Source organism: Nicotiana attenuata, unplaced genomic scaffold, assembly GCF_001879085.1.
Source record: "Nicotiana attenuata strain UT unplaced genomic scaffold, NIATTr2, whole genome shotgun sequence".
Classification (NCBI taxonomy): domain Eukaryota; kingdom Viridiplantae; phylum Streptophyta; class Magnoliopsida; order Solanales; family Solanaceae; genus Nicotiana; species Nicotiana attenuata.
The window spans coordinates 75,084-91,925 of NW_017672599.1; positions in this window are offsets into that span (position 1 = coordinate 75,084).

Consider the following 16,842-nt stretch of genomic DNA (forward strand, 5'->3'; position numbering starts at 1 on the left):
TTTTAGATGCCACATGTGTTGTGCCTCGTACTTGAATGGAATAGCATCACCTTGGAAATCTGCTTTGTAGTGAACCATCTTGGAAACTCGGGGTATGACTTGTTTCCTCCCAGCTTGCCTCATGACTCTGATAGGAGCATAAGGATAGATACCCCTTAATCCGATTAGCACTAGATGAGGAACATCTCTTGACCTGATGATGAACTCGCTAGTAGGGAACCATTCAAACATCCAATGGACCTTATCGTTAGTCAAATTGCTAAAGAAGTGTACCCAGCCCACATCGTTTCCTGGTTGTGCAAACCTATCCGGGATAAAAGCCATTCTTTTCGGGTGGTGGAAAGCTATGTGGTCATTCCATGGTCGCCGCAAAAATTCTTGCCGGTATTGTCCCCTTTGAAGATGTTCCAACAGCCATATTTGTAGTAGTAAATTACAACCCTCAAAATGCCTATATCCTTTCTTGCAGCGGTCCAAAGCTCGGTATATCTCTGCTACGATCATTGGGACGATAGTGTAAGTTTGTCCCTCAATTCCTTCCATTAGGGTCTTGGTAACCATAGCTAAACGAGTGTGAATCCTTTCTCCTTGCATTGGGAATACCAGCATCCCCAAAAAACAGACAATGAACACAAAAACCCGACGGTGGGTCCAACCCAAAGAAGTAATGGCAAACTCATCATGGTAAAGATGGTAGGATTTGCTGTGCCCATAACGTTCGTAAAGGAAGTCAAAGGGTATATAAGATTTCTTTAGGCAGACTAACTAATCATTCTTCCTAAAACCCATAATTTTCAGAAACCCTCGAGAAGTACGATTTTCTGGTACCAATAGACCAGGGATATCCTAAAGAAGTCCAGCAAAACCTCCTATTTCCTCTAGAAGGGGAGTCATTTCTATATCACCGAAACGGAAAACAACCCTTTTTCCATCCCAGAACATAGTAGCGGCCTCGATCAGTACATTATTTGGCTGAATGTCTAGCAAAGAAGGTAAATTCCCAAGAACTCTTTTCACATGGTTTTTGTCACTTGGTTCGAGATTTTCCCACCAATCCAGCAGCAAAGGTGGGATATTCCGAACCATGCCGAACCTGGGGACCTCGTACCTCATTTTTGCAAAACAGATAAAGTTAGCCCTTTTCCCCCCTCTGGATTCGGCTATTTACACGTTAATGATCAACATATTGGCATGTTTCCTCCAAATAATGCATAGATCGTGATTGTGTCCATTGGGATTATGGAAATCCTGGCGGACTTTGGACATGTCTTGCCTTAGCGAGTTATTACGCGGACGGCGTTCTAACTCGTACTAGGTTTGGACATGATGCATGCACTGTCGATATTAGAGTGGGGTTTATAGAAGAGTCTAGAATGGTACCCTCCAGCAGACAACTTGATAGGGAAAGGCATGGAATCGTCAATTGCACAGCCGATTGACTAGTTTTACCGCAAATAAGCCTTTCCAAATTTAAAGGGTGATTTAGGAAGAGCGCGGACACTCATCAAGTGTCGCTATGGTATTAATACGCACGAGTGAAATATGATGTGGAGCATGCTTTATGCAAAGATATAATAACACGTTGTCAAGTATTTTTGCATGTTGAAAGCAGTAAATACAGTATTGAATAAACGTAAAGACATGAAAGAAGAAGAAAAAACAGGGAAGAAGTTAGTTCGCGTAATGAGAGAATAAAGCAAATAAAGGGGTAAGGATTGGGGAGAGACATGATATAGCAAAATTAAAAGATTTGGATCAAGTCAACATAATCAGGAAATAAGGGGAATTTCAAGTTGTAATTAAATTAGGCGAAAAGTTGTATACAAGTACATATGAAGGGGAAATAGGGAAGAAGATGTGCATGTAGCAATTAAAGGGAAAATGGGAGCGGGATATTCAAGTAACAGCAAAATAGAAAAGACACGCTTATTGAGAGAGACTAATTCATGTAGACAAGTTCGCAATGGTAAGAGCCTAAAAATATCCCCAGCAGAGTCTCCATGTTGTCGCGCCCCTTTTTCTCGCAAAATCGAGTTTCGACGTATGACAACTCTTTTAAAGAAAGGGTTAAAAGAGAAGAGTCGCCACCTAACGGATTAAGGTACGGCAGGGCACCTATTTGCAAATGACCCTGTCTAACCAATTTGCGTCACCAAAGATGGGGTAAGGGCTCGAAATTACCTCGAAGAGAAGGTGTTAGGCACTCTTCGAGGTCCACAACTGTGGGTCCCGGCCGAACTCAATTATACGAATTAGTCTATGTGATCAAAGATAAGAAAACAGAGGGATTTGGGGAATTTATTGTTAAACACAAATAATTGATTGAAAGGCAAGGTGGGGGGTCTTAAATTTTTTAGCCTAAAGGATCACCCCGTGCAACATAAATAATACTTCGTAACTCCCTTAAGGTGGTGTGTTACTCGTATTATTCAGCGGGTTTAGACTATCATCTCCTGCTCCCCGATTACTATCTTTAAGTTGTTTACCTAAAGCGCACTAGTCAATTCTTAGTCGTACCCTATGCGTGCACTACCCGTCCCGTGCCTATGGTCCAGGAGGCATTTGAACCTCTATCTCAAGGTGGTTCTAGACTTTAACTTAGGCTGCTCAAAATGAAAAATATTAGGCGACATACAAAATATTTTGGACTTTCATTTATATGCAAATTAGGGCTCAAGTTGGCCTCCGCACTTAGACAACGAATGCACGCAAGTCAGATTAACAAAGCCACTTGCTGATTTTAACAAGTTGAGGTTGTAGAAACCTACAGGTAGGATCTCTATATGAATCTGGATTTAATGAGCGGGCAATTTACAATCTCTGAAACCTACATAGTTGCCTACTGATTACAGGTATAAAAGATTAAACCTATAAGCATGATATCTAGGCATTTTATGTAGTAACTAATAATGGTGATCACTGGATTATACTCAGAATTGGTTAATTGAGTCCTATAGGCTTGATTTCTAATGATGATAATTAGCACAACGTTGAAGACTCTTAAAGAAACGAGTGAGACAATTAATTAAAATGATTCGGATCCTATAGGCATGAGTTCTATAATTAAAACTAATGTAAGATCCTACATGCATGATTTCTAATAAGCATGCATAGAACATATCTGAACCAAGTGAAGAACCTATAGGCAGGATTTCTACAATGACTAGAAAATAACACGTTTTGAGCAAGGATAAAATACCTATATCTACAATTACTAGAAAGTAGAACATTTTGAGCAAAGATAGAATACCTATAGACATGATTTCTAACACATGATAGTTGACATGTCTGAACATAATAGCAAATTTTAACCAGGTAATTATAAACAGAATCTCTATCCATTTCAGTGCAAGTATAGGATAAAAGCCCTTTCCCCAATTTCACTAATACCCCAAAATATTATTACAAGAATTATTACAGACCCAGAATGAATAGAGTAAATTGTAGAAATAAGTAACTATAGGGAGCCTACAGCAGGCCCAAAATACACTTGGCCAGGCCAGGCCTTCATTCTCACAATTAACCACAGCACCAAGGTTACATACTCATAGACATAAAGCAGCCAGGAATTGAATGATTCCCCCAGTAGCCTTAAAATAGAATTGAGCATATAGAACCAAGACCCCAGCATGTCAGAGTTCCCAAGGGCTTCAACACCCCAGGGCACTGCTCACACTAGGGAGGTTAACAGAGATATTCAGAGGAGGAACTAGGGACCAAGTCCTAGTGTGTCAGAGTTCACAAGGGCCTCAATTGGACCCCGAGCAGTGCTCACACTAGGGAGGTCAAAGGACAAAACCTAAGTAGCCTTGGCTTTCAGCCGGCTAAGAATGGGATTCAAAGAACTTAGGTGACAGGTGAAATAAAGGATCAAAATTGAGAAACAGGAACTGAAAGGTTTTAGCAGACACAACCAAACAGAGCAAATTAGACAGACAGTTGATTAAATCAGTGAACAAGCTTAATACAAACTGACTTATACAGATATGAGCCATTCATCATAGAGATTCTAAGCAAGCGAACAGACTTATAAACATTTAGGTATCAACACACTGACTAAACAGTCTTAGGAAGATTCAAATTACCCAATTAGGCATAGATAGTCTCAGAACTAGTAGCATTAAGAGTGATCACATGCAGAAGTTGACAGAGTGATGTTTAAAAGTAAACTAGAAATGTATTAAGCCAGAGATTCAGAGGTATGAACACATAAGGATGAAATTATGAAAGTCAAGTAACTCACCAGTTAAATGAAAAATGCAAGAAAGAACAAAACCCACAGTGTTCTGAATGTCAATGAGAAGAAAAACCCAGAATTTAATTGCCTTGGCTTTCAGCCGGCCAAAACCAAAGTATAGAACGAAATAACAGAGTGAAGTTTTAGATCTAGTGAGGTTATAATGATTCCAAAGTCTTTCTAAAGGGGATGGGGGAATTAACACATAAACATGGAAAATCATCAATCAAACACTAGAAGAAAAACAAATCGAAATCAGTAAGGAAGAGAAGAAATTTTAGAACCCTAATTTTAGGTAAAGTACACAAATCGACAGTAATAAAAAGTAAAAAAAAATCACATGTTGCATAGAATAAGATAAACATAGACAGAAATACTATTCAAAAACAAAGAATCGAGCCAGATTTGGTTTGATTTAAAAGGATCTGAAACCCTAATTTAGGGTAAGTAAGAATCTCAAAGATACACGAAGATTCATAGAGATTCATACCATAAAAGAACAAGAACGAACACAGACGGAAAAATGTCAAGGAGATGAACCAGATTTGGCTCGATTTCTAAGAGATCTGCTTGCCATGTTTAGGCAGGCAAACTAGGTAACACCATAGATGAAAGGTAGGGAAGGAACACGGATATGGTAAGTAAATAACGGGTAAATCCCATGGCTGAAGGGATTAGGAAGGGGATTGGTAAAGGGCGGTGATTAGGGTTCTTCAGAGGTAAGATAGAGAGAGTTCCAGGGCGGCGGGGTGGTGATGTGTGATTTAGGGTTGGGGCTTGGGTGTAGTTAAAGAGGAGGGTGACGTGGACCGTTGATCTCAGAGATCAACGGCCACGATTTAAAAGAGTTCTGGGTCGGGTGGTTTAAACAGGTATGGGGTTGGGCTAATTTGTCTTGGTCCAGGGGTAATTGGGTTAGTGTAAGGTTGTTGGGCTAGTGTATTTGGTAGTTTTAGGTTCGAAAAATAGGAAGAATTTAGGGCTAAATTTTAAATGCCCGATTTTAATCAAGTAAATAATTTATAAAAGTGATACATAAATAACAAAAATATCATTCGTGTACAAAAATATTTTAAAATAATTAGTTAACATTTTAAAAATATAAAAAATTATTTTCTGTATAGATAATGTAATTATACATTAATATGGGCTACGATTGCAAAGATGTGCAATTTAGCCTTAAAAACGCAAATGTAATTATAAGAAATACACTGAAAATATCTAAAATCTCACATTGATATAAATGATATATTTGGATGATTAAATCATTCATAAAAAATAATTTTGAGGGTAATTATTGAATATTTATATAATAAAATACAGAAATAAATTGATTTAAAGCCTTTAAAAATATGAAAAATTATAAAAATACTTGTGTGCGCTCATAAATAAAAATGACGTATATGCACTATTTTGAAAGTATATATACATATATTTAAAAACGAGCGAAATATTGGGTATAAACAGATAGTGAACATGGTAGATGGCCCGTGTGTTTAATTTCAACTATTTTGTACTGAGCGTGCACCTTTGTACCTCTATTCGGTGTTGGATCATACCATTTACATTGAAAGAGTGCCAACTTTTTCTTCGGCCAACTTACAGTATACTCCAATTCCAAAATCTCTTGAAGCACACCATAATAATCAACATCTCCATCACCTTTCACCCACACCCCACTATTGTTGGTTTTCTTTCCATTAGACCATTCTTCTGTATGAAACTTGTACCCATTGACCAAGTATTTAGACATCATTCTGACTCTAGGGTCGGGTCTCCAAGCTCTATCACATAAAAATAGGTAACAAACACTGGCCAACATGAATATGGTGCAGCAGAGACAACAAATAGAGTAAATCCATCTGTGCATAATCCCAATCTAATATTTCTTGGTTCACGAGCAAACTCGGGGAAGACCCTATCAAAATGCTTTCACGCTTCTCCATCTGACGGATGGCATAGAATACCGGGTGGCCTTCTATATTTATAGTGTCATCTCATATGAGGAGCAGAGCTCATTGGCATATAGCCTGTTTAACCTAGGTATAAGAGGTAAGTAATGCATTGCTTTAACGGAACTTTCTTTTTTTTTCTTATTGGCATTTGTGACTTACTTAAAACGAGGTTGATTAAAAAATTTGCAGTTCTCTAGAGATGCGTCATCCTTATAGAATAACATTCAACCTTTTTAACAACAATCAATTCTCTGTGATGAAAGACCCAACTTAAAAACCAATTTCTTAGTAGTGTAGAAATCTTTTGGTAAGTCAATGTTACTCGGATTAAGTTCATTTATAAGCCCAATAATAGAATCCATGCCCGCTTGGGAAATAGAACTATCTGATTTAATACTTAGCAATCTAACCACAATAGACAACTTGGAATGCACCGAACCTTCATACAATGGACAGCTAGCTTCCTCTAACTGTTCAAAGAAACGCTTATCCTCATCATTTGGTTCGGGTTGAATCCCAGGAACATCCCAAAAGCATCCCTCATCAATTCATTTTATCGAGATTGTTAATACTCGAAATCCCACATTAATCCTTATTCTAAATAATATAAGTCAATAAATTCATCCCTCAACCCCACAAGATTAGGATGATTTCTTTTATACATACATCTATGATGCACAAATTCCATAAAGACAAATAGAAATCTAGAAATGAGATATTTAATACAATTTGATTTATTTATATTGGTTACAAAGTTATACTCTTTCAAAGGTTCGTTTTAGATATATATGTATCATTGTGTCAAAGCAGTTTAATTGATATATTTTATTTTTTAAATTAATATTTTCAATACTCGAAATCTCGCATTAATCCTTATTCTAAATAATATAAGTCTTTAACTATAATAACTAAATTAGAATAGCTTCTTAAATGTTCATATAATCCAAATTAACTAATGATTTCTCAAATTTACAAATTAATCTTAATGTTGAAATTGAAAAAATTTAAATTTAATATCATTCTAACAATAATACTAACAAGCAAAAATGAATCTAGTACAACAAACTTTACACCAAAGCTTTAAACTATAACTAGTTAATATAATTACTGTTGGAAGTGAAAGGGAAAGTTCATTTTTCTTCTTTCCTATCGTTATTTTTCTCAATTACTTTATGCAAACATGTCATCTTTTTTATTTCAAAAATAAGTTATTCAATCACTAAAATTAGATTTAGGATTGCTTAACATATTCTTGTTTAACCCAAAATTTCAACCATACCTAATTTAACTAGCTAGGATGTTTATATATATATATATATATATATATATATATATATATATATATATATATATATATATATATATATATATATATATATATATATATATATATATATATANGACCCTGCTGCTGCCGCGCAGAACCACTGCGGAAAATGGACAAAAAACTTTAAAAAATTAAGGGAAAAAGGTGTAACGATCGGTCATTTTGAGCATTTGAACTTCGCTCGGTAGTTTGGGTGCACGAGTAGCTCCGTATGATGTACTAGGACTTGTGTGCAAAATTTGAGTCCATTCTGAGTTGATTTGATATGTTTTGGCGCGAGTTTTGGTAGTCGAAAGTTTGAAAGTTTATTAAGTTTGAGTTGAGATGCGTTTTGTCGTTTCGATGTTGTTATACGTGATTTGAGGCCTTGAGTAAGTCCGTATTATATTATGGGACATGTTGGTATGTTCGTACGGGGTCTCGAGGGGCTCGGGTGAGTTTCAGATAAGTTTGGGCGGTGTTGCGCTCGTTTTTCTTATGTTTCGACGTCGTTTCTTCAAGCATAAATGGTACCAAATTAAGCAAATAGGCTCCAATTTCTGTTTTTGTTGAAGAATTAGATCCGTATCATAATTACGGAGGCATAGCAAAAAGAATCGTCAAATTTGGACACCGTATGAGGATTTTATGATCATTTTATTAAGAATTGGGTTGCCAGATTTTTTTCAGATTAATTATTGCCACTGTTTCGTATTAAAAATCTGCACTATTTCCAAATACTGAAACCAACATATCAGTCACGACCCTAAACCCAGACCCGACCGTGATGGCGCCTCTCGTGAAGACAAGGCCAGCCGACACATTTCCAATCCAGCCTTTATGCAATTAAACAATAAGCATTACGTCTAAAACATGATATAAACTCAGAAGTAACAACGACAATACAAAACAATTCGCGGAATACAGCCTAACTCAGCCCGATACCGGGGTGTCACTAGTCATGAGCATCTACTAAGTCTAAATACAATTGACAAAGTCTGAAATGTACTCAGTACAGTCTAATAGAATGAAGAGAGAGAAAGCAGTGCTGCGAACGCAGGCAGCTACCTTGCTAAACTCCGACGACTCTGCCTCCGATCAATCAATACCCGCTACCGGGTACAGAAAATACCTGAATCTGCACACAAGGTGCAGGGAGTAAAGTGAGTACTCCAACTCAGTGAGTAATAATCATAACTAAAGTCTGAATGGTAAGAAATCACGAAAACATCAACATGCTATATAGAAGCAGTTCAAAAACCAGTAAGAAAGCCATGAAGCTGCAAAATCCCTTAAAACATCATAGCTCAGTTTAATCTTCTTTGAAAATGACTTTTTCAACAGTTGCACAAATGAATGTAGAACAACTAGTACAAATAAGCACAGAAATCCGCCTCTTGGGCACAAATACACAATTAAGCAGGTAAATGACAGGCAAATAAGAAAGATAAGCACATAAGGTTCGCCCCTCGGGCACAGTGTCAACAAATCTGCCCCTCGGGCAATATCTCAGATCAGTACCAGCCCCTCGGGCAATCACATAGAACAATACTAGCCCCTCGGGCAATCACATTGAGCCATACCAGCCCTCGAGCTATATCTCACATCACAATGGGTACTCGCGCTCACTGGGGGTAATCAGACTCCTGGAGGGGCCCCTTACGGCCCACGCGCAATAACAAGCCATCTTGTGGCATCAAATCTAGGCCCTCGGCCTCATATCAATCAAGCCACCTCGTGGCGTACATATCTCAGGCCCTCGGCCTCAAATCAGTATCAGTGTATCACCGCTGCGGAGTGCAGCCCGACCCAAAAGATATCCTCACAACACAGGCCCTCGGCCTTACTCAGTCAAAAATCACATAAGCCTCTCGGGCAACAGTAAAACAGTGTTTCTCAGCCCAAAACATCATTTAAATATCATTTAAGTATTAAAATTGAGTGAACATGGCTGAGTTTTGAAAACAGTGGAAAATAACATGACTGAGTTCAAGTATAAAGTCAAAACAGTGAGGAAATCAACAAAGATCCCCGAAGGGTTCAAATAGTTGGCACGAAGCCCAAATATGGCATTCAGCCCAAATAATGATGATAACAAATAGATTTCAGTCAAATACGCGATAAAATCATCAATCGGGACTGACCAAGTCACAGTCCTCAATAGTGCACGACCCCACGCTCGTCATCAAGCATGTGCCTCACCTTAATTTAGCACTACGATGTGCAATCCGGGGTTTCAAACCCTCATAACATCATTTACAATCATTACTCACCTCAATCCGGTCCAAACTCTAGCCCGCGATGCCTTTGCTCGCACGAATCGACCTCCGGATGCTCCAAATCTAGCCACAATCAGTACATAACCATTAAAATATGCTAAGGGAACAAAGCCCACTCAAAACATATCCAATTTGCATCAAAATCCCGAAATTTGCTCAAACCCAGCCCCCGGGCCCACGTCTCGAAACTTAGAAATCCTTACACCAATTGGTTCCTTATCTTCCCACGAGTTCATACATATTAAAAGTTCTCAAATCCGACCCCAAATGGTCCTTCAAATCCCCAATCAAAAGTCTAATTTCCAAGCCCTAGTTCTTCACCTTTTGGCTTAATTTTCATGATTAACTAGGTGGAATTCACATAATAATCGAGTTTTTATGTTCAAGAATCTTACCACCCAACGATTCTCCTTGAATCCCTCTTCAATCTCCTTCAAAAATCTCCCAAAAAATGCCAACTATGGAGGAAATAAAACTCAAAATCGCGGACAAGACGAGTTAAAAACATTCTGCCTAGTCCTGAATTTCCTTCTTCGCGAACGCCGTCAAACCCTCACGTTCGCGAAGCACAAACTTACTTTGACCAGCTTTTCCTCTATGCGAACACGACATGACAATCGTGAACGCGATGCTTTCCTCATCCTTACCCTTCGCGAACGCGATGAACACTTGACCCCGAACCAATTGATCCAAAAAGACCCTACGCGAACGCGATGCCTCAAATCACAACCCTTCGCGAACGCGTGACTCCCCTTCACGAACGCGAAGGCCAAACCTGACGCCTCCCTTCCTGACCCTTCGTGAACGCGAGGATCCACTCGCGAACGCGAAGACCAAAATGTCTGCAACTGCTTGACAGATTTTTCTGCAATTTTCTGAACTCCAAAATGGTCCGATTGACCACCCGAAACTCACCCGAGGCCCCCGGGACCTCAACCAAAGGCACGAACACATCCTAATACCTTATTCAAACTTGTTCCAATCATCAAAACGCCTCAAATAACATCAAATCAACCGAAAGACATCGGATTCAAGCCTAAGTTTCTAAAATCCGCTTTTGATCAAAAAAACCCAACCAAACCACGTCCGAATGACCTTAAATTTTGCATACACATCCCAAATGACATAACGAAACTACTGCAACTTCCGAAATTCCATTCCGACCTCAATATCGAAATCTCACCTGTCAACCGGAAAACGCCGAAATCTTAATTTCGCCAATTCAAGCCCGAACCTTCCCCGGACTTCCAAAATGCATTCTGATCACGCTCCTAAGCCCCAAATCACCTAACGGAGCTAACCAAATCATAAAAATTCCGATCCAAGATCATATACAAACAAGTCAAATCTTGGTCAAACCTTTCAAATTTCTAGCTTCAAACTGAGAAATGTTCTTCCAAATTCATTCTGATTACCCTGAAAGTCAAAACCAACAATTTACATAAGTCTCAATACATCATACGGGGCAGGTCATGCCCGAGAACTAGCGAGCAAAGTGCATAAGCTCCTAACGACCGGTCGGGTCGTTACATCCTCCCCCACTTAAACATACGTTCGTCCTCGAACGTGCCCAGAGTTGTTCCAAGAGCCAACCAATCGCTGAATAGCCTTACCATGCATATACCCGAGGGTGATCCCACATCACCCTATCTCATATAGGTCCGATAACACATAGAAACTGAAATTTCACAATCCAATCTAGCCCATAAACCATAGAACCACATTTCCACTTCTGATATCTTCAATGCAATCGGAATCTCACATTTATACTGAGAATAAGCCCGAACAAGCTGTAACAGCCCATACCTGCAACCTCAGGTGCAATTACATGATATACCACATAACTCAAACGCTTGCAGCGATAACTTCTAATCACAGCAGCTGCACACAACAACCGAATACCGATAGAAAACCTCTTATCAACTAAAGTCTCGTCCCAATGCTTTCATATACTGCCAATGATAAATAAAACACACAGTAAGCCATAACCATTTCTTAGATCAACCATTCATGAAGCCAGTTCTCCTTTGGTAAAGACCATAGCAAAGTTTTGAGCCGAACCTCGATATTTATCCTTCCAACATGCTAAAATCGAATTCGTTCGTATTCATTAAAGATCCCAACGATCTCATCTAATCCAACACAACCACTCTGGTGACATGACACCTCAATGCAGACTAAAGTCGCAACTTGCGCAATCTGCGCACGAATAAGAACAATCCGAACATACTCAAATCATGAAAGTGGTTCAAATGAAAGAGCTGTACCGCAAGCTCACCAGTATGACCACATCACAAGGCTGAAAATCCGTCTCACATTTCGGAGCCAACCAAGCCGACCCATGTTAGAACACGCATCCACATTGGCCTGCCAACGAACTCCTTATCAAGGAAATCCTGAAGCTGCTCCTTCAACTCCTTTAACTCTGCCGGCGCCATACGATACGGTGCCCGACATCAAATCAATACTGAAATCAACAACCTTGCCTGGCGACATGCCCGGCCACAAGAAACACATCTGAAAAGTCCCTCACCACCGGAACTGAATCAATATGAGGAGCCTCTGCAGTGACATCCATCACGACTGCCCAAAATAAGGAAAACAATCTTTCCCAGCCATCCGCTGGGCCTTCGAAATATAAAACCACCCTACTAAGAACATAATCCGTCGAACCTCGCCACTCGATCCGTGGCATTCCCGGCATTACCAACATCGCTGCCTTAGCGCAATAGCTCAGAATGACACAACACTGAGACAACCAGTCCATACCCAATATCACCTCCAAAATCTAACGTACCAAGCAGCAAAAGATCCCCTCGGGTCTCCAAACCCCGATAGTTACTAAACAGTGCCGATACATACGACCCACAACCACAACACAGCCTGAATATAAGAACTCCCAGTCTCCAACTCCATATAGCACACAGACCACCATATCCGATTCCAATCCCACCGTCCGAGTACATACCAAATCTCTAATATCTAGTCATTCCACGAGAGATACTCTAACATTCTTCTGTGCCTCCAAGCAAACTCAGATATCAGCAGTCGATCTAACAAGAAAGTGCCGCAATACTACCAAAGTACCCTCAACTTAATCACATTGCCTTTTTCTGAAATATATCAAATTACCTCCGACTAGCAATACCATTCCCTTAATCATCTGAAGGTCATTCCCCTAATCATCTGAAGATCATCCCCCTAATCATCTGAAGCTCACTTCTCTAATTATCTGAAACTGCCCGTGCTGCCTAAGAATTTCATGACCTTCCGTTCAGAACTGAACCGTAACCTTACCCAGGCAGATCTCAATCCTCCACACATACCGCATACACCAAACCATTCTAAAATAACATGAGAATTTCATATCCCTTCCGAGCCACAAGCAACTAGGTACTCAACCAACCGAGAACTTTCCATTGATCCCGTTCAGAAGAAAATCACTACACATTCCTTGCTTCTCATGCCCATAGAAAGTATACCTCTCCAACCGAGGTAGAAACCATCAAGAACTCTCCGAGCTCCCCTTGCACAAACCAGACCTGCCAGGACTGAATCCTTCTGACTCGACCAATCTATGCCAGCCATCAAAACCTAAGAGCATTGCTGCGAGATACCTATAGAAAATCATTACCTCGCAAACATCCAAAGAACTAATCATATCCTTGCCATACTGGTTCGGCATACTACCAAACTATCATATCTATCCGAGCTTTCTTCTGATTTACCTTTAACCTGATACTGCTTCTTGCTATAACATCACAATTCCTCAACCCAGACTCACCGTACGAGACCCAAGCATGATACCACACAGTCTAAGGCTCACAACCCGCTGAATTCTCTTTTAAATATTCGCAAAAGCACCACATTCAGAATACCTACCCTAAAAAGAGTTCCTGCGAATCTGAAGACATTACTTTCCTAATACTGATGTATAGAATCCCATAATTGATATAGAAATGACTCAAGTCTTGACGCCCTCCAAATGCAAAACCTCAGTTTCTAGCAAATTATACACCTGAAAATCTCCGATTGTTACATGTAAAATCCAGAACGCATTAGAACCATTCTCTATAGTCATCCAGTTTACCCAAACTGCAATTAGCCCGATTAAAAGAACCGAACAACCTGCGCCTCATTAGCACTTCTGACACTGCATCATATAACCTTACCTTGATGCAACCGAGCCACTTTCTTTTCCTATGCACTGAGCATTCTTTATCAACAACAACTCAAGATATTCCGTGATTCTCAAACACCTATGAAGCATGATATAACCTTACCTTAGTCAAAAAATATTCCTTTATTTGAGCCATCCTCGGGCTCAATCTCTGCAAACCATAACTGATTCACCAGCACACCTCAAACTGGAACCAACATAGCACATAACCGTGCAATCAGCTAATCAATAGCAACTCCCCCACTTGGCTCGAAGCCATAGATCAAAACACACATAATAACCCATAACGCATATACTTAATTGCTGCCATAATACCACAATGAGATTAATTCAATCCGTCATAAGCTCGTGGAACACCGATCATCTGGTACTTCATATCTTCTGTAAATCTCGCATTCACTCTCGTAGTATTCACACCCACTCTCTTGAGCAACTCAAATTCAAACTGCACACATATATTTCACTTGTGAATGAGATCTTCTAACCGATAACATAAGGATCACACAACCTCGGAACGCTCCGCAGAAGATAACCCACCTGTTTTGCCTCCAACTAACATTTCTGTATACCTTCCACCGACATAAACTTTACGCAGTCACTTAGTCTTCCTGAGTCTGAACTCATACCGCAACATGAAATTTACTTCACTCCCAACTAGGAAACAGGAAAGATTATTCACGCACCCCTAACTCGGGGCTATACCTCAAATCAAGATGGAAATCAGGCACCTAATAGTTCTTCCATCCTCCAATAGACCCTTCTCGTCGCTTCTAAATCATATGAATATATCTCGCAGTCACATCACCCTCATCACGTACTATCCAATCATTACTTCCCTTAATAGGGACACAACAGAACACATAGATCCAGAAACACATGCTCACACAATCAGCACCTCGGTGCTCAAGCTATAGGCAAAAATCCGGCCTCGAGTCCTCCAGACTGGCCCAACATCAGCACATAGAGATCACATCTCGCCCCTCAATCAGGGAATCACAAGCCATCAATGCATATATGATACTGAGCGCTCGTTCGCTCATACGAATGCGTGGAAGGAGTTTAAAGAGTTATATTTCAAGCTGAATCAAGGACGCACGATAAGAATTTCAAGAATATGGGGTTTTCCTAAAGGTTCTACAACCTCTCAAGGATAAGTACAGACGTCTCTGTATCGATCCGCGAGACTCTACTAAACCTGCTCATGACTCGTGAGACTTATGTAACCTAGTCTCTGATACCAACTTGTCACGACCCTAAACCCAGACCCGGTCGTGATGGCGCCTCTCATGAAGACAAGGCCAGCCGACATATTTCCAATCCAGCCTTTATGCAATTAAACAATAAGCATTACGTCTAAAACATGATATAAACTCAGAAGTAACATTGACTATACAAAACAATTCGCAGAATACAACCCAACTCAGCCCGATACCGGGGTGTCACTAGTCATGAGCATCTACTAAGTCTAAATACAACTGACAAAGTCTGAAATGTACCCAGTACAGTCTAATAGAATCAAGAGAGAGAAAGTAGTGCTGCGAACGCCGGCAGCTACCTTGATAAACTCCGACGACTCTGCCTCCGATCAATCAATACCCGCTACCGGGTCCAGAAAATACCTGAATCTGCATACAAGATGCAGGGAGTAAAGTGTGTAATCTAACTCAGTGAGTAATAATCATAACTAAAGTCTGAATGGTAAGAAATCACGAAAAGTGCATCAACATACTATATAGAAGCAGTTCAAAAACCAGTAAGAAAGCCATGAAGCTGCAAAATCCCTTAAAACATCTTAGCTCAGTTTAAACTTCTTTGAAAATGACGTTATAGTTGCGCAAATGAATGCAGATTAACTAGTACAGATAAGCATAAAAATCCGCCCCTCGGGAACAAATACATAATTAAGCAGGTAAAAGAAAGGCAAATAAGAAAGATAAGCAAATAAGGTTCGCCCCTCGGGCACAGTGTCAACAAATCCGCCCCTCGGGCAATATATCAGATCAGTACCAGCCCCTCGAGCAATCACATAGAACAATACCAGCCCCTCGGGCAATTACATAGAACCATACCAGCCCCTCAGGCTATATCTCACATCACAATGGGTACCGCGCTCACTAGGGGTGTGCAGACTCCTGGAGGGGCCCCTTACGGCCCAAACGCAATAACAAGCCATCTCGTGGCATCAAATCTAGGCCCTCGGCCTCATATTAATCAAGCCACCTCGTGGTGTACATATCTCAGGCCCTCGGCCTCAAATCAGTATCAGTGTATCACTGCTGCGGCGTGCAGCCCGACCCAAAAGATATCCTCACAACACAGGCTCTCTGCCTTACTCAGTCAAAAATCATATAAGCCTCTCGGGCAACAGTAAAGTAGTGTTTCTCAGCCCAAAACATCATTTAAATATCATTTGCGTATTAAAACTGAGTGAACATGGCTGAGTTTTGAAAACTCTGGAAAATAATATGACTGAGTTCAAGTATAAAGTCAAAACAGTGAGGAAATATCAACAAAGATCCCCGAAGGGTTCAAATAGTTGGCACGAAGCCCAAATATGGCATTCAGCCCAAATAATGTGATAACAAATAGATTTCAGTCAAATACGCGGTAAAATCATCAATCGGGACGGACCAAGTCACAGTCCTCAATAGTGCACGACCCCACGCTCGTCATCAAGCGTCTGCCTCACCTCAATTTAGCACTACGATGTGCAATCCGGGGTTTCAAACCCTCAGAACATCATTTACAATCATTACACACCTCGATCAGGTCCAAACTCTAGCCCACGATGCCTTTGCCTGCACGAATCGACCTCCAGAGGCTCCAAATCTAGCCATAATCAGTACATATCCATAAAAATATTCTAGGGGAACAAAGCCCACTCA